The sequence below is a fragment of the Lithobates pipiens genome, unplaced genomic scaffold (genome assembly GCF_037356315.1).
Source record: "Lithobates pipiens isolate NorthernLeopardFrog02 unplaced genomic scaffold, aLitPip1_a1.2 Scaffold_16, whole genome shotgun sequence".
Lineage (NCBI taxonomy): Eukaryota > Metazoa > Chordata > Amphibia > Anura > Ranidae > Lithobates > Lithobates pipiens.
Window position 1 is genome coordinate 564,225,167 of NW_027507748.1, and position 18,704 is coordinate 564,243,870.

The 18,704-nt window shown below is 42.7% G+C and overlaps 1 protein-coding gene across 5 annotated transcripts in view; it reads left to right on the top strand.

Moving 5' to 3' along the window:
- Positions 1-18,704, top strand: part of LOC143983667 (glycoprotein-N-acetylgalactosamine 3-beta-galactosyltransferase 1-like) — an 81,188-nt gene that overhangs the window by 13,750 nt on the left and 48,734 nt on the right. Inside the window, exons 1-2 of one of the 5 annotated variants that reach the window (XM_077483639.1) lie at positions 15,255-15,349; positions 15,521-15,664. The exons of 2 other annotated variants lie outside the window; for them this stretch is intronic. The gene's annotated coding sequence lies outside the window, so the exon portion shown is untranslated. Of the gene's footprint in view, positions 1-15,203; positions 15,350-15,466; positions 15,665-18,704 lie in introns of those variants that run through there. 2 more of the 5 variants (XM_077483642.1, XM_077483638.1) reach the window with 2 other exon arrangements.

Sequence of the window (18,704 nt, forward strand, 5' to 3'; positions counted from 1 at the left end):
TTAAGGTTACGGTGACAACACCTCATTGGTGAGTGGCTAAGGAGTACCCTCCAATTTCATAGTGGACTTTTATCGTACCTGTCTTCTTTTTTGTTTGACCTGTACTGCTCTTACAAAGAGTTCTTGGTGAATTATAGCTTTAGGAACTTCAGCATACCTCCCAACTGTCCCTTATTTCAAAGTACTGTGCTTGATTTGAAGCAATGTCCCTCTGTCCCTCATTCCTACTAATTTGTCCATCATTTTGGTCTGATCTATATAGTTGTATATAAAATGCACTTTTTATCTTTCAAAAGGTGTTTCCCAGTGCTAAACCTTTCATCCAATTTCTAAATTTCTGCATTTGTACGTTTTAAAAGCCAGAGCAATGGAAAGCAAAGGTGTCTGTATATAGTGTCTATGATGTTTGGTCTAGCTCCTTGGAACTAAAGATAAGAGGTGCAGGAGACAATGGTGTCTATATACAGTGTCTATAAGATTGAGCTATTTCCCACTCACCATGTTGGAACAAGAGATGGTGATAATGATGATGATGGTGATGATTATGATTGTCTCTCAGGAATGTGGCTCAGGGGATGATATCTGGCCTCCACCGCACTGCGCCACTGCTCACCCGAATCTGATACTACTGCAGGATGAATTGGATAGGAACAGCCTCCGGGCTTCTACCTCACAGCAGCAGGGGAGCTGTCTACAGATGTCCCTAGATGATGTCCGCTTGATAATTCGGCTAGTGCAGACCACAACTCAGCTGCAACTGACACTATCATAGAATCCCTGCATACAGATCCATGCCGGGTCCCAAGAGAGCGCGCCAGACCTCAATCCATCCCTCTTAAAGTGTCTCCCAGTGGTCTGTTCTTCCTCATTAGCCAGCTGGTAGTTGTAGTTCCACATGATTCAGCCAGAGGGCGAAATCTCATCCATACGGACTACATATCCCAAGATGCTTTGCTTTGCCTTGTCTCTGAATAAGAAGGTAACAAATCAGCATCACACTCAACACTAGAGGAAAACAGCTCCCCCTCTAACAATGCCATGCAGTGTTTCCTGATTGCAGGAATATGTATATATCCAGCTCCTGGCTACACACATGGCTGAACATGGTCATCAGATCTGTACTATGAGCCTCCAACTGACCCTGGACACAGACATTGTTTTTATGGAGTTTCTGGATGCACGCATGTTTGTATGCATTTGTATGCAGTCATAGCACAGAGTGATGTTGCTTTTTGCTGTCTCTAAATGCAGCAAAATATCTGTCCCTGGCTGCCTGTTTGAATGTAGCCTAAATGTAATGGGTCTAAACACCTGTACTACTATCTCCTCAGTGCCCAGTGTAGGTAGGATCATGGTGCAGGATGTCAGTATTCCTATGCGGGCAAAGGAAGAGTGATGCCAGAGGTGGAATAGAGCTTGTGGGAGTGTAACTAACGTATTCACCTGACACCTCCCATAGGTCTAAGGAAGCAGCAGTGTTGCAATGGCAGAGGGTGAGCAACTATTGTAATCACTTCCTACATACACAGTGTTATAGAACAACATTAAGAAAATGTAAACACAAAAATAATTAATTTTTTTAGTATATCATGTTTATATTTTTAATTTAATTAAGGTTTGGCTCAATTGATGAGCGCACCAATTTTTCTTTTTTATTACTATTTTTCCATATGAGCCTCAGCCTTGTGTTCGGACAGGTTACAGTCTCTTCTGTGATTTGTAGTCACATATGTTTTGTTGCAGTGTTCAACTGATTAATTAACGTTCAAAGGTGGTGGGATAGGCGCAGGATTTTCTAATCTATAAAAAATATAAATACCTGCAAGAAGTATAGCAAAAAGGAACTAAAAACATAAAAAAATACAGGTGTCAAAGTTGGCAAGTGCTTAGCTTACACTATGAAACACTTGTGAATTGCACAGGCCCCTTACCACATTTCTGTTCAATTTACATGCAAATCAGTGCAGTGCAGTTTGAGCTCATTTTGAATGGGCTTAAATCACACCACATCGCACCAAAGACTTGCATGCAGCAATTTTGGAACCACACTGCAACTAAATTGCATGGTTGTTTTGTACCATGCGATCCAGTGGCAGCAAACGCACTGCATTTACGCCTGTGTTTCAGGTGTTGTTAGGATTGCACTGACACATGCTGTGGACAGCAAGGGCAGTGCGATTTGGAGGCAGTGTGGGAAACATACATGGATAATGGGGTTTCCCACGCAGCATTAGTGTGAACCTAGGCTAATCAATTCAACCCACTGTTTCAGGTTCTGGTCAAAGATTTTCTAACTGTGCATCACATCTTTGTAATATGTTTGTATACTGTATATTGTAATAGGTGCTATACATTGGTTTTGCCAAAGTTAGAAGCAGCACTAGCTAGTGATTATTCAGTATACATAGCTTCATAAACAGAACAGAGTGAAAAAGTGGGAAGGAAAAGGAGTGCTGGTATCCAGAAAGATAAAATAAAGAAAAGAAGACTGTGACAGAACATCCCACACTCTGCTTGAGTGCTTCCCTAAGTATATAGTTTCCTAAGTCCTGGAACATGAGAGCAATGGATCTGGCTATAGTAATCCACAAGAACCAGACAACGCCAGTCTTGGAGTACAGAAATAGCCTGCTTTATTTGAGATCGCACACAAATATATACACCAGGATGACAATACAAACTGTAACCAAAAACATAGTTAACATGAGCTAATTAACTAATCCTTTAACTAGACAGGTGACTCAGAGATATGACCTTTCAAGGCAGCTGTCATGGTTATGCAGTGATCTTCCTGTGTTTGCTTACCTTCCCTCATGTCTTCAGACTAAGAAGCCAGCCAGTTCCACCTGGTGGTTTTTATAACCTCTCCTCTAAGCATGGCTCCACCCCAGGTCCTATATTAACCTGTGCACTGCAGGCCTCAGTGCTGATCAACCATTGTGTATCCATTGTGTATCAGCTTCCTGTTTCCTGCCGTGTGCTCTGCTACTGGTTTCCGTTACCGACTTTGGCGTGTCTTGACTATCCCTGCTTGCCTGTGACCCTGACCTTTTGGCGTGTACCCGACTATCCTTGTCTGCTTGTGGCCCCGACCTTGGCTTTGTCCCTCACCATCCCTATCCTCCTGTTCCCTACTGTGGGTGTGAGCTGGGGGACCCTGGGGGTCGCGACCTGGAGCCAGTTGCAGCCAAGTCCATCCTCACCACTGGAGGCTCTGGTGAACACCTGCTGGCTCTTAGACTCCGCGCCCCAGGGAATCTCACGCTCTATCCCCAGTGGGATCTGTCCCCCGTCTGCAGCAGTCAGCCGTAGGGTCCACAACCTTGCGGTGCACTCCGGATCCCTACGGTGGGCACCTGTCACCTCGCCTGAAGGTGACCTGACAGCAGCCTTGACGTCTCCTAGCTCACAAACTATAAAATACACATTATCATAAATATCAACACAGAACTCCTTCATACAATAGCAGAGTTAATTAGCACAAACAACAATGAGTGAAAGACTCTTAGAAGCCATACTAGACTTATTTACATTATAGCAGACAACAGACAGACAGGTGGCTGGAGATGATGACATCAGCATCTTCTAACAGTATGTGTCCCAACAGTATGTATCAGTCACTATTTCTAATATGGCATATACAGGGTTCCCAGAGTCTGTATGTCTTGGGGGGGACATGGACCTGAATCCAAAGTAACACCACCCCAAGGGTCCCCATGCATACACCTCACAAAGAACACAGTTCCCCCAAAATCCAGGGCCCATAATCAGGCAAGAGGGCAGCATTCAGTCCCCTCCTAAAGCCTCTGTCCATCACAAAGCCAAAGGCAAAATAATACTAAATGTAAAGCTGTAACGGTACGAAAGCAGTAAGAGTTAAGTAAAAGCACTTTTATCCATCAGAATAAATCAGTCTGTGTAGGGAATGTCTAATTACAATAGAATGTGCACAGATCCCAAAAATGAAAACTAATTAGGATTATAGGATGTCTGATAAAGGTGGTAAATAATATATCCAACACAATCTTTTTTTTTTTTTTTTTTATTTAGTCATCATTAGGGTATACTGTATCCAACCTATACATTTAATGACTCTCTTTGCAGTATGGTAAATAATTATATTCCTTGTGTTTAGGACACATTACTTCTACTATCACTAAGAAACTTTGCTGATAACTTTAATAATTAGCTAACTATAAAATGGGAGGTTTAAGGCAAAAGCAGCAAATATCATTGTAATCTTAGTCAAGGCATACCCAAATCTGAGAATTCTGGACAACACAGTTTAGTCAACAAAGATATTTCAACAAACACGATAATATCACATACTGTACTCCAGTATGGATTTCTTCTTGCTAATTCTTCTTGTCACCCCCATCAAATCATTCTCTGCAGCTATTACCTTTTGTACCACCACCCCCTCCCTTTAGAATGTAAGCTCTATGAGCAGGGCCCTCCTGTACCATTTGTTTTGAACTGTACTGTAATTGTGTTGTCCCCCCTATACATTGTAAAGCACTGCGTAAACTGTTGTCGCTATATAAATCGTGTATAATAATAATAATAATTGAGGTATGAGTAAAATCCAGTAAGAATGGAATTTCTCTTAGTTTAAGGCTTTTTCAAATCTATTTGAAATGCCTTTTTAAACGTGGGCCAATGTTTTTTTATTATTATGGCTGTCGAGGTTTAAAAAGAAGATACAGTTGTTCACCCGAAATGTACTTTTCAGACTTGATTATTTTTAAACTGCTTAAGAGATTTTCTATCTAAAGATAGAGCCTTGATATAAGAAGTCAGAAGGTCAGTTCTCATAACCACACACTACTAATGATTCAACAATCAAGTAGACTAGTGTAAAAAACAAGCTGAAGACGTCATCCTTCTCACCACGCACATAGACTATAGCTTAGGCCTTTTATTGGAAAGACTGGAATAAAATTATCAAACCACAAAAATATTTTTTTTGATGGTTGATTTTTTTATATGGAGTTGGGAGCAATTTCAGTTTGAAAATTGTTCTACTGTACTCCTTTGAAAATGTAATGGTAGGACCTATCTATTTTTATATGAATGCCAAATTAAAAATATAATCTGTGTGTCTGAATCACAAAAGTATAAGACTTAGGTTCATGGAATGGCCATACAGCTGATATCAAAGTTTGCAATGTAGAAATAAGCATACAAAGGGGCCACATTGCTCTCCATGGCTGTACTGGAGACTATATCAAAACACCTGCAGCATCCCTAGGACCCACTGATGTCACAGGAATCCTCTCCGCTAAAGCAAAGGCCATGGCCATATTTAGTCAGTCTAGTATGGATGGTTCTAGCAAGCGGCATCCTCCCCCATCTTGGCTGCATGCAGGCTGCATGTTCGGATAAGGATCTAGTATAGATTTCCTGGGGGATCGTGCACATTTTTGTGAGGTACTCCCTTAAAATTGAAAACAATCTTAAAGGGTCTGGTTTGTATTTTGGGTGGGACGCAAAATTACTTTACATTCTTTCTGTATGTTATGCTACAGCAAATACAACATTTACAAAGGAAAAAAAATATACAGTTTATATTACTGGCAAATTAAATTCATTGTTGGCTTCTTGTAAAAAAATAAAAAAAAAGAAGTTGTCAGTGACAGGTCAATTTTCAGGAGTTTTAAAGACTTTCCTTTGCAAATGTTAGTGCTGCTGTAGCACATTTTGCACATCATAGAGATGTCCCCCTTCACAGGCAGGTTTAGGACACCCCCAAGCGTCTCATTTAAAGGAATTGGACATTTTTAATGTCTCACTTTAAGCAATTAAAACAATCACTGCTCCCAGATAAATTGAATGTTTCATTTATTTATTTTTTACATTAGTACATGTGCCCCAGGGCAGTGCCCACCTCCCCATGCTGTTTCTCTGGACACCCCATTGCTTTTCTTTAGTAAAAAAATGGGCATTTGGAATTTGACATATTTGACTAATTTTGATTTCAATGGAGTTTTGGTTCTGCACCTGAACTTCTTTAACCACTTAACCTCAAAAATAATTACCCCCCTCCATGACCAGGCCATTTTTTGTGATACGGCACCATGTTACTTTGACTGTGAATTGCACTGTCATGTGACATTGTATCAAAATATCCAATAAAAAAATTGAAAAATTCTGAAACAAATGTGATTTCTTGAGATATTTAGGCTAATATGTATTCTACTATACTACCATATTTTTATTTATTAATTTTTTTACTAGTAATGCCAGCAATCAGTGACTTATAGTGGGACTGCGATATTGCTGTGGACATTCTGACACTAACTGAAACTTTTTGGGAACCAGTGACACTAATACAGTGATCAGTGCTAAAAATATGGACTATCACTGTATTAATGACACTGGCTGGGAAGAGTTTAACATCAGGTGTTAACTGTGTGCCTAGCCAGTGTTTTTCTATACTGTGTGAGGTGGTGGAAACAAGCCACCAATGGAGTGTATGCATGCCCCCTACCCATCATCCAGCACACTGGTGCCACCCTATAGCATTAAAACAGCTATAGGGCGGAACTTAAATGGTTAAACCTGACACTTGTTGCTTACAAGTTAAAATCTGTATTATTTTCTAGAAAATTACTTAGAACACCCAAAAATTATATATATATTTTTAGCAGAGATCCTAGCAAATACAATTGCGATTGTTGCAATATTTTATGTCACACTGTATTTGCGTAGCGGTCTTCCAAATGCACTTTTTTGGGAAAAAAATACACTTTCATGATTAAAAAGCCATGACAGATACTCTATATGGAGGAATCTGGGGTCTCTAAGACCCCAAATCCCTCCTTTGCACTTAAAAGCATTCAAAACACCAAGTGTGGCTGTTTTGAATACTGTAATTTTTAAAAATTTGGCTCCTTTAAGTCTTCCGTAAAGCGGACGTGATGTCATGACTAGATGTTAGTACTAGATCCGAGACCCGATCAAAGCCAATCCTGGCTTGGTTCAGATCTCCGGCCAGCTGGCTGCCTGGTCCTCCCGGTGGGATGGCAGAGCCCGGACGAGCAGCGGAAGGCAGCGGGGAGGGGGCCGTCCTCTCCCGCTGCTTATGATAATGATTGAGAGGCTTCTTAGCCACACATAAGAAAGCCAACCACCAGCTCTAAAAAAAAGGGTACACGCATCACCCCAGTACAACCTCTTCAAGCCGAAGGCTGCATATTTGCATATTTGCGTTAGAGCTGCACGATTCTGGCTAAAATGAGAATCACAATTTTTTTGCTTAGAAGATAGATCACGATTCTCTCACGATTCTCGCAGCGTAACATCAACTTTCACATTAAAACTAAAAAAATTAGCTAACGTTACTGTTTTTTTTTTTTTTTTTATTATTGAAGTGTATTTTTTCCCAAACAGTTGCATTTGAAAGACTGCTGGGCAAACACAGTGTGACATAAAATATTGCAGCAATTGCCATTTTATTCCCTAGGGTCTCTGCTAAAATTATATTATATAATTTTTATTTATTTATTAATGTTTGGGAGTTCCAAGTAATTTTCTAGCAAAAATATTGATTTTAACTTAAGAAAGAAGTGTCAGAAAAAGATTTAGACTTTAAGTGGTTAAACTTCCTGCATTTACACATGGTTGAAAGCTTGGCAGACTGGCCAGATTATTTGTTTACACAAGAAGTTCTATGCCTTTGATCTAAGAAGTTAGTTACAATGTTTCATGCAAGTTCTAAATTTGGCAGATTGCCCGGGATGCTTTATTTTGACAGATAATCAGTGAGCAGATAATCTCTCCACTTGTTTATATGAAAGAATCGCCTTCTCTCAGTGGGAGAGATCATCAGAGGAGAGAATCGAAATCACGATTTTATAACGATTACCCGCGCAGCTTTAATTTGCGCACAGTCGGTGTGAAGGGGTTTAAAGTGTTACTAAACCGAGGACCCTGCATTCACTATATCTGGTCTCCCACAGTACACAGAACATAGAAATACAAATATTTAGTAAATATAAACTGCTAAATACTTTTTCTCATCAGCAGTATATAGCGGTCTTGTGACTTCTAACAGTGTCCGGCCGAGTACTGGTTAAAGCTTGTAGGAGGAGTTTTCATTCTCCTCTGACCTATGAGGCTACATACATGACCCCTGATTTTCTGTGTTGATTGGCCCTATGCTGATCACATGCACACTCTTAAAGAAAAATAAATTCTTTAGCAATACACACCAAGCTGAAGATGTGCAGAGTGACTCCTAGGGCTCTGTGCTATTAGCAGATGGATTGGGGGACTGTGGAAAAGGGAGGATCTGAGAAGACGAGATCAAAAAGCCTTTTTACAAAATGTGGAGAATTAACCCCTTAGAGTTCACAATGAGTATAGCAAGCATGCTTTATTGCATTTACAGACTGATTTTACTATTGCAGGTTTAGTTAACACTTTCATCCTGCTCCAACTGAACCCAGGGCAGTTTGGCTCATCTCTAATCTGCTCTTAACTGCTGTTTTGATAATCCGCTGATCATTGTTGTATGTAACACCCTCTAGTGTACTAGGAGTAATAGTACAGTTTGTAAGAGTAGGTACATTTCCAGGCTTGACTGATAGCCACACCTGGGTGTGTTTTTGATCTGGGCTGGGAGTATCCCAGGGTAGGGCTGGGTGATTTACAGGTGGCATCACCAGAACCTCCCACTTCTTTCCAGAATGTTCAGATTTTATCTGGAAGGAGAGGTGAAGGGGGAGGTGGAGCTGCCTGGTGTGTTCTGAGGAGCCCTGACCAATCCTCAATGTGGATTAGCAGGGGGCAGGCCTACTTAAATATCCTGGTTCAGCCCAGCTGGGGTTTGATCTGGCGGAAGATGGAGATGGAGTGTTACAGTGTTGGGGGCACTTGAATGAGCTCCTCAGCCGGGGGGTGTGACCTTGGGCCTGGGCTCGGGTGTGGACAGGACCCTCTTACAACCCACAGAGGTGTCCTGACCAGGAGGCATAGGAGAAAGAAGAGAGAACAGCGGGAGAACACTGCCAGGCAAGTCTCCAGGAGTTCCAGAGAGGCAGCCAAGTGGTCTGATGAGTGTTCACACAGTCGGGAGGACTGGGAGGCACGCCTGAGAGGACTGAGATGCAGCAGTCTGGATGGTTACTGAGCCAGTCTGGAGGATTGTGATGGCAAGGGCAGTGGAAAGGGGCAGCTGCAACTAGGAGGGCTGGCAGTGCCTGAAGAGGTGGTAATGGGAGCAGTAGCCACAGAAACATCTAGCACTGGAGTTTTTAATATTTGTTACACCATAGGGGCCCACAGTCCCTGCCTAGAAAAAGCATCTGCTTCAGGTCTGGCTGAGCCCGTGTCAGGCTTACCAAATCAGTGTTAGCTGATCTGGGAAGTGCAAGCAAGTGAGGAGAGTGAGGAGTGATAGTCTGCAAGAAAGTAAGTGCAGGATGAGAAGAGGAGATTGTATATACCATGGTGTATATAGTTGGTCCCAATTTTGATGGTCAATTACCTGGGCATCTCATAAGTTTCCTATCCCCATCCAAGTTAAATTCCCTATTCTCAATAAAATACAGAAAAAAAAGTGCAAGATAATGTAAATTGATACCCAACATGTCACACGTCAAAATTGCACACGCTCGTTGAATGGGACAAACTTTTACCCTTAAAAATCATCATAGGCGACATTTATAAATGTCTACAGGTTCGCGGTTTTGAGTTACAGAGGAGGTCTAGGGCTAGAATTCTTGCTCTTGCTCTAATGACCGTGGTGATATCTCACATGTGTGGTATGAACACCGTTTTCATATGTGGGCACTAATATTAATTTTTTTCCTTATTTATGTTGCTTTTTATTTTTTATTTTGACACTGTCCTTTTAAAAAAAAAAATTGGGGTCACTTTTATTCCTTGTAATAGAAAAAAAAAGTATGACAGTACCTCTTAATTATGAAATCTGGGGTGAAAAAGACCTCAGATCTCATATTTACACTAATATGCAATAAAAAATAAATAAATATCATTTGAAAAAAAAAAAAAAAGCATTGGGCGGAAATGACATTTGACGTTGCTTCTGCGAGTCAATGCTATGGAGCTGAGTGGGGGCCATCTTCCCCTCACTCGGCAGCCAGCCCAGCAGGAGAGAGGACCCGATCGTCTCTGCCACTACCGGCGGCTCCGGTAAGCAGTGGAGACCACTAGAGCATGGCGGCTCTACCGCCCCCGATAAAAGTGATCTTGCGGTCTGAAATAGGACCATTCGCTCTTGAAGCGGATACCGGGTTATGGCAGCAAGCTGATGCCATCACAGCGATATTCCTCTTCAAATTGCCAACGTATATCGTCGTGAGCCAGTCCAGAAGTGGTTAATTTTCACATGCTCGCGAGTAGTTTTTTATCTTTTCTATACAATGAAATTTACTTGGGATAATGCACAATGCTGGTGCGTCATCTTTTCTTTTCTTTCTCTTGAAAAGTGTGTGCCTGGCTAGGCAGGGTGACAGAGGCACTACTACACTCAGAAGCCCTTATGGGGGTCCCGCTACATGTATAAATAGCATCCCATTACTGCTTAATAAACGTCTGCTGACTAATATACAACAGGCCAAATGTGCAAGTGGGACAGTGATTCTTACAATGTTCCGCCCTGGAGCTAGCACGCACTCTAAGGGCCCTTTCACACATGCAGCCCAGTCACGTCAAAACGGATGAAGTATTCATCCATTTTTCATCAGTGCTCATCAGTTTTTCAGCAGTTTTTTTTTTACATCCACTACCAATGTAAAAATGGATGAAAAACTGGCCATTCGTCAATTTTACATCTGTTTTTTGCCTGATCCATTTATTTTACGGATGAAAAATAGGGCTTTCATCCATTCAAAAAAAAACGGATGTTGACGGAAGCAGATGAAAACAGATGCAAATGGATGATCATCTGTTGTTATCCATTTTTCCATTGGAATGCATTGATGTCCGTTTTTCATTCCTCAACCGATAGATGAAAAATGGACGAACGGTCTGTATCTGTGAAAGGGACCTAAGGCCACCATGGGTTTCAGGAAAGAAAATTACCCGATTCCACCATCAATAGAATCAGTGTTGGTGGGGGAATCCCTCTTGCAGATCTATTATGCTCTTTCAGTGCGGGGAAGCAGGAAGCCACCCTGACCAGGAAAACACAATGATTATTGCTAGCTGCTATAGCCTTTGGCAAGAATCGCATGCTAGGAATCTGACATGTTGGTCAGATTGACATTGGAATGACTTGGGTATAATCAGCCTGCCCATAGATGGTTCAAATCTCGGCCGGTTCAGCAGGGACCAGCCGAGATTCGAACCATCTATGCCTTTAACACTATTTCAAATCATTAATAAGCCCTCATCTGGAATATGCAGTTCGGTTTTGGGCACCAGTTCTCAAAAAGGATATCGGGGAACTGGAGAAAGTGCAGAGAAGGGAAACCAAACTGATAAGAGGCACGGAGGAGCTCAGCTATGAGGAAAGATTAGAGAAACAGAACGTATTCTCTCTTGAGAAGAGAAGATTAAGGGTGATATGATCAACATGTACAAATACATAAAAAAAGAAATATCCTCTCCAAATACGGAGAGGTTTCTTCACAGTAAGAGCGGTACAAATGTGGAATAGACTCCCTCTAGAGCTGGTTCTAGCCAGCTCAGTAGATTGCTTTAAAAAAGGCCTGGATATTTCCCCAAATGTACATAATATAACTAGATACTAACATTTATAGGTAAAGTTGATCTGGGGAATATCCGATTGCCTCTCGGGAGATCAGGAAGGAATTTTTCCCTTGCTGTAGCAAATTGGATCATGCTCTGCTGGGGTTTTTTCTCCTGTCTCTGGATCAACTGTGGGTGAAGGATTGTGTATATGGGATTGTATGATTTTTATTTTATTGGTGAAATAGATGGACTTGTGTCTATACAGAATTTCAGGTACAAATCATAAACCTAAACCTGGGGTCAGCTGGTACCCAAAGTCCTAGCATATATGCACTCATATTCAGTTGCTGAGATCTCCTTCACAGTCACTTTCCATTCTTCTGACAACAAGTCTTATGCCCCATACACATGGTTGGATTTTCCGGCGGAAAATGTGCGATCGGATCGTGTTGTCGTAAAATCTGTTCGTGTGTGGGCGCCATCTGACTTTTTACGTTGGATTTTCCGACGCGCAAAGTTTGAGGGCAGGTTCTAAAATTTTACGACAACAAAATCCGATCGCATAAATTCCGATCGTGTGTAGACAATACCGATGGACAAAATGCCACGCATGCTCAGAATAAACTAAGAGATGAAAGCTATTGGCTACTGGCCCGTTTATAGTCCAGACGTACGTGTTTGAGGTCACCTCATTCAGAACGATTGGATTTTCCGACAACTTTGTGCGACCGTGTGTATGCAACACAAGTTTCGGTCAAAATCCGCCGGAAAAAATCTAACGGACTTTGTGGTCGGAATGTTCGACCGTGTGTACAGGGCATAAATGATAATGGACTGTTGCAGGCTATAGGCATACCTCCAACATTTTGAGATGGGAATGAGGGGCACCTACTAACGAACGTATGTAGGCATAGGACATGCCTCCTGCCACACCCCCTTAAAGGAGAATTAACCCCAATAAAGTTAATTAAATCCACAAGTGCTTTTTTTATTCCTTTATTCCTAGAAATTGGGTGAAAGGTTTAGCGCTGAGAAAAACTTTTTGAAAGATACAAAAGAGCATATTTATATACAATTATATAGATCAGACCAAAATGAGGGACAAATAAGGTTGGCAGAGGGACATTGCTCCAAATCAGGGACAGTCTCTTGAAATCAGGGCTAGATGGGAGCTATGTCTATACATAGCACATATTTCTGTTTTGTTACAAACACCTATCATTGAATACATCATACCAGTATTGTCAGTTCTTTGTGATACAAATCAGCTCTTTCTTGTATTGTACAGTAGTTGGGCGAGTCATGTGTAGGAATGTAGGGTGCTGGGCACTAGGGTTGCCACATCATCCCTTTAATCCAGGACACATATGAATTATTCAGGTCCTGAAGCCTATTTAATGCAGATAAGGCACCAAGTAAGTGTAATTACCATCTTAATCAGCCACAGAACCTGTGCAATTAATGTGTGTCCTGGATTAAAGGGAAGATGTTATTTAACCACTTCAATACCTTCCTGCCCAGATCAATTTTGAGCTTTCAGCGCTGTCGCACTTTGAATGACAATTGCGCGGTCATGCTACACTGTATCCAAATGAAATTTTTATCATTTTTTTCCCACAAATAGAGCTTTCTTTTGGTGGTATTTGATCACCTCTGCGGTTTTTATTTTTTGCTAAACAAATAAAAAAATACCGAAAATTTTGAAAAAAAAATGTTTTTTTTTGTTTCAGTTTCAAAACTTTGCAAATAAGTAAGTTTTGTCCTTCACTGATGGGCACTGATGGGGTTACACTGATGGGCAATGATAAGGCGGCACTGATGGGCACCAATGAGGTGGCACCAATGAAGTGGCACTGATGAGGTGGCATTGATGGACACCGATATGTGGCACTGATAGGCGGCACTGATGGGTGGCACTGATGGGCGACACGGATGGGCACTGATAGGTGGCACAAATTGGCACGGATTGGCATGGATGGGCATGGATAGGTGGCACAGGTGGGCATGGGTTAGGCGGCACAGGTGGGCATGGGTAGGCGGCACAGGTGGGCATGGGTAGGCACTGATAGGCAGCACAGATGGGAACTGATAGGCGGCATTGTATTATAATATATTGTACTAATGGATGCCAATCAGTGCCAATCAATAATGCATGCCAATCAGTGATGCCCATTGTGGGCACTGATTGGCATCCATTATGGGCACTGATTGGCATCCATTGTGGCACTGACTGGAATCCCTGGTGGTCTAGGGTGGCATACCTTGTCCTTGTCATCCCTGGTGGTCTGGTGGCATCCCTGGTGGTCCAGTGTGGGCATCCTCGGGGGGGCTGTGCTGATAATCGATCAGCACAGACCCCCCCTGTCAGAGGAGCAGCCGATCGGCTCTCCTCTACTCGCGTCTGACAGATGCGAGTGAGGAAAAGCCGATCACCGGCTTTTCCTATTTACACTGTGATCAGCCGTGATTGGACACGGCTGATCACGTGGTAAAGAGTCTCCGTTGGAAACTCTTTACCGAGATCATAGTTGCAGGGTGTCAGACTGACACCCCGCAACAACGATCGCCACGATGTGCGCCCCCGGGGGCACGCAGCGGCTCATAATCCTGATCACGTCATATGACGTCCGGTCAGGATTATGAAACCACTTTGCCGCCGTCTATTTGCTATAGGGCGGGCGGCAAGTGGTTAATGACTTTCTAGAAAAGCCAAGGATCCCTTAGGAAGCAGATTAACTCCTAAAAATATTCTGAGCTGGGGACACCAGGACAGTGAGTGGTGTGAGAGCATCTTCCTGTGGTAAGGACTAGTTGTAGTGTATTGTGGCCAGAAAGCTATTGGCTAGTGGCCCGTTTAAAGTCCCGATGTACGTGTTTGACATCACCTCGTTCAGAATGAATGGATTTTCCGACAACTTTGTGCAACCGTGTGTATGCAACACAAGTTTCGGTCAAAATCCGTCGGAAAAAAAAAACGGACTTTGTGGTCGGAATGTTCGACCGTGTGTACAGGGTATAAATGATAGTGGACTGTTGCAAGCTATAGGCATACCTCCAACATTTTGAGATGGGAATGAGGGGCACCTACTAACGAACATATGTAGGCATACGACATACCTCCTGCCACACCCCCTTAAAGGAGAATTAACCCCAAAAAAGTTAATTAAATCTACAAGTGCTTTTTTATTCCTTTATATTGGCTTTTAAAATGTACAAATGCAGCAATTTAGAAATTGGGTGAAAGGTTTAGCACTGGGAAACACTTTTTGAAAGATACAAAAGAGCATATTATATACAATTATATAGATCAGACCAAAATGGGGGACAAATAAGGGGGGCAGAGGGACATTGCTCCAAATCAGGGACAGTCTCTTGAAATCAGGGCTAGTTGGGAGCTATGTATAGAGGACATATCACATATTTCTGTTTTGTTACAAATGCCTATCATTGAACACGTCATACCGGTATTGTCAGTTCTTTGTGATACAAATCAGCTCTTTCTTGTAATGTACAGTAGTTGGGCGAGTCATGTGTAGGAATGTAGGGTGCTGGCCACCGATTGGCTTCTTTAATGACTTTGTAGAAAAGCCAAGGATCCCTTAGGATAGCAGATTAACTCCTAAAAATATTCTGAGCTGGCGACACCAGGACAGGACACCAGTGAGCGGTGTGTGAGCATCTTCCTGTGGTAAGGACTAGTTGTAGTGTATTGTGTCCTGTGACGTGTACAGGTTATTATTTCACAAATCTATTTGTACTGAAGTTAATGAGTGTGTGAAACGTGTGCTGTATAGTTCAGCCCCATGCACCTATAAGGCAGAGCGTGTCATAGTTCCTGTGTGACTGTCTCTATCTACAGCTTTTGCAGTCCTGGATTTGTGGTCTGGAACACCGAGACCTTCTCCAGCTATCAAGAGTCACATCCCAGTGCCAGGCTTCAGTCCTTACGGGAAAGATAATTGATCCCAACTACATTGGTTAGAGGCGACACTGCGTGAGTAAGGTACTTACAACCAAGGCACCTCTGGAATATTGTAGATTACAAGCAGATAAATAAGAACTGTACTCGTGACTAATTTCTAGATTCCAGGAGCAGAACTGACTTTGTGGTCTCTACATTCATCAAGCCAAATGTTTACTTAGATAAATCCCCATTGGAAATTTTAGGGTCAGTTCACTAACGTGTATTTGCATTTTATTTCACAATACTTTGTTTTCATGAAAATGGCTGGTATATGTATCTAATGAGTGCAGAAAGGTGAAATGGTTAAACTAGTTATTTGAAGTCTAGGTTTTGTTTGAAGTTTCATTTTTGTAATAAATTCCCTACCTGTGATTTTTTTGCCTCTAGAAACTTTGGGTGTAAAATTGTTATCTAAAATTCTTCTGCTGCTGGGCTATTTTCCACTGCTATATCCTCTGCAGTTTCTTCATGCGAGTGTTTAAACCCTTACCCAGAGATTTTTTTTTTTGAGTGGGAACGCAGTTCTGGCACCTCCAGTACAGAATATATGTAAAGGCAAGGGGTATTAGAGTATGCTGGAGCTTCTATTGATGCTGGCTGCTGGGGGATCTATTGTTGTGAGGGGTATAGTGTTGCTGGGGAGGTTTATTGTTTCTGGCGGAGGATCTACTGTTGCTGGGTGGAGGGGGGGTTAATTGTTGATGGGAGGGATATACTGTTGAGGGAGGGGTCTATTGATGCTGGCTGCTGGGAGATCTATAGTTGCTAGTGGGGAGGTCTATTGTTGCTGGGGTGGGGGGTCGTTGTTCTTGGTGGCTCTTTTGATGCTGGCTGCTGGGGGATCTATTGTTGTAAGGGGTCTAGTGTTACTGGGGAGGTTTCTGGTGGAGGATCTACTGTTGTTGGGAGGGATCTACTGTTGAAAGAGGGGTCTATTGATGCTGGCTGCTGGAAGATATATTGTTGCTAGTGGGGGGGGGGGTCTATTGTGGCTTGGGTGGGGGGTCGTTGTTCTTGGTGGCTCTTTTGATGCTGGCTGCTGGGGGATCTATTGTTGTGAGGGGTCTAGTGTTGGCGGGGAGGTTTATTGTTTCTGGTGGAGGATTTACTGTTGCTGGTGGGGGGGGGGTAATTGTTGCTGGGAGGGATCTACTGTTGATGGAGGGGTCTATTGATGCTGACTGCTGGGAGATCTATAGTTGCTAGTGGGGAGGTCTATTGTTGCTGGGGTGGTGGGCCATTGTTCGTGGTGGCTCTTTTGATGCTGGCTGCTGGGGGATCTATTGTTGTGAGGGGTCTAGTGTTACCGGAGGTTTGTTTCTGGTGGAGGGGGGTAATTGTTGCTGGGAGGGATCTACTGTTGAGGGAGGGGTCTATTGATGCTGGCTGCTGGAAGATCTATTGTTGCTAGTGAAGGGGTATATTGTCGCTGGGGTGGGGGGTTGTTCTTGGTGGCTCTTTTGATGCGGGCTGCTGGGGGATCTATTGTTGTGAGGGGACTAGTGTTGCTGGGGAAGTTTATTGTTTCTGGTGGAAGATCTACTGTTGCTGGGGGGAGGGGGGTAATTGTTGCTGGGAGGGATCTATTGTTGAGGGAGGGGTCTTTTTATGCTGGCTGCTGGGAGATCTATTGTTGTTAGCGGAGGGTCTATTGTTGCTGGGGTGGGGGGGTATTGTTTGTGGCAGCTCTTTTGTTGCTGGGTGCATCTTTTGTTGCTACAGGGTCTATTGTTGTTGGCCGCAGGGGATCTATTTTATTGCTTTTCTTGTTATCAGTGTTCAATTCCATTCAAATTACTTGGTTCTGTATTTCTTTCCCTGCAAAGGCAAAGCATATTGGACTACTATGCATCGCATAGTAGTCCATTATGTGTCACTTACCTGACACAGGAGCCAGCGATGTCACCGCTGTCCCTTGTAGTCCGGCGCATCCATATTTTCGGTGGGGTCTCGCAGCTCCGCCGCTGTCATTCGGCGGAGCCGCGATGACGTCACTCCCGCGCATGCGCACGGGAGCCGACATGCGCGGCAGCTCCATAGTTGGAAATGCCGCGCTCAGTGCGCCTGCGCGCCGCTGTCTATGGCGCATGCGCCGTAGACAGCAGTGCCTGTCTTCGGGCAAATATCTCCTAAACCGTATAGGTTTAGGAGATATTTCTTGGACCTACAGGTAAGCCTTAATCTAGGCTTACCTGTAGGTCAAAGTGGTTTGTAAGGGTTTACAACCACTTTAAAGGGGTGGTACTGGGAGGTGGGTATGGGGTGAAATGAAGGGACTGTGCATGAAGGTGGGTAGGAGAAAGAAACGATGAGTGAGTCAGAAGGGGAGAGTACCTGCACCTATTCTCTGAGAAAAAAACCCTGCCCTTACCTGTCTTTATCTTTAGTAACTTTGGGTCTAAAATTGTTATTTAACCACTTCAGCTCTGGAAGGTTTACTCCCCTTCATGGCCAGGCCATTTTTTGCGCTGTAGCACAAAAAGAGCAACAATTTTGAAAAAAAGAAAAAAAAATTCTTTCTGATATAAAACATTCCTAATAAAAAAATAAAAAATAAAATAAAAAATCACATTTCTTCATCAGTTTAGGCCAATATGTATTCTGCCACCTATTTTTGGTAAAAAATCCCAATACATGTATATTGATTGGTTTGCGCAAAGTTACAGCTTCTATAAACGATGGTATATTTTTATTTATTTATTTTTTATTAGTAATGGTGGAGATCAGCGAACTATGGTATACAGCGATATTGCGACAGACAAATCGGACACCTAACTGACACTTTTTGGGGACCAGTAACACTAATACAGTGATCAGTGCTAAAAATATGCACTGTCACTGTACTAATGACACTGGGAGGGAAGGGAAATCAAAGGGTTATGTGTGTTGCCTAGTAGTGATCACTCAGAGGAACACACTGCCATTTAGCAGATGCGCAGTTTGCTTTTAATTGTTAATGGCACCCTCTCACACCTGCAAAGCGCCACATTTTTGTGTGCCTTAAACCGGCTCAATGTGTTTTTGGATTAGAATCTGGGACTTTGTGTCCGCATTTCTCGCATGTAAGGAGCACATTGAA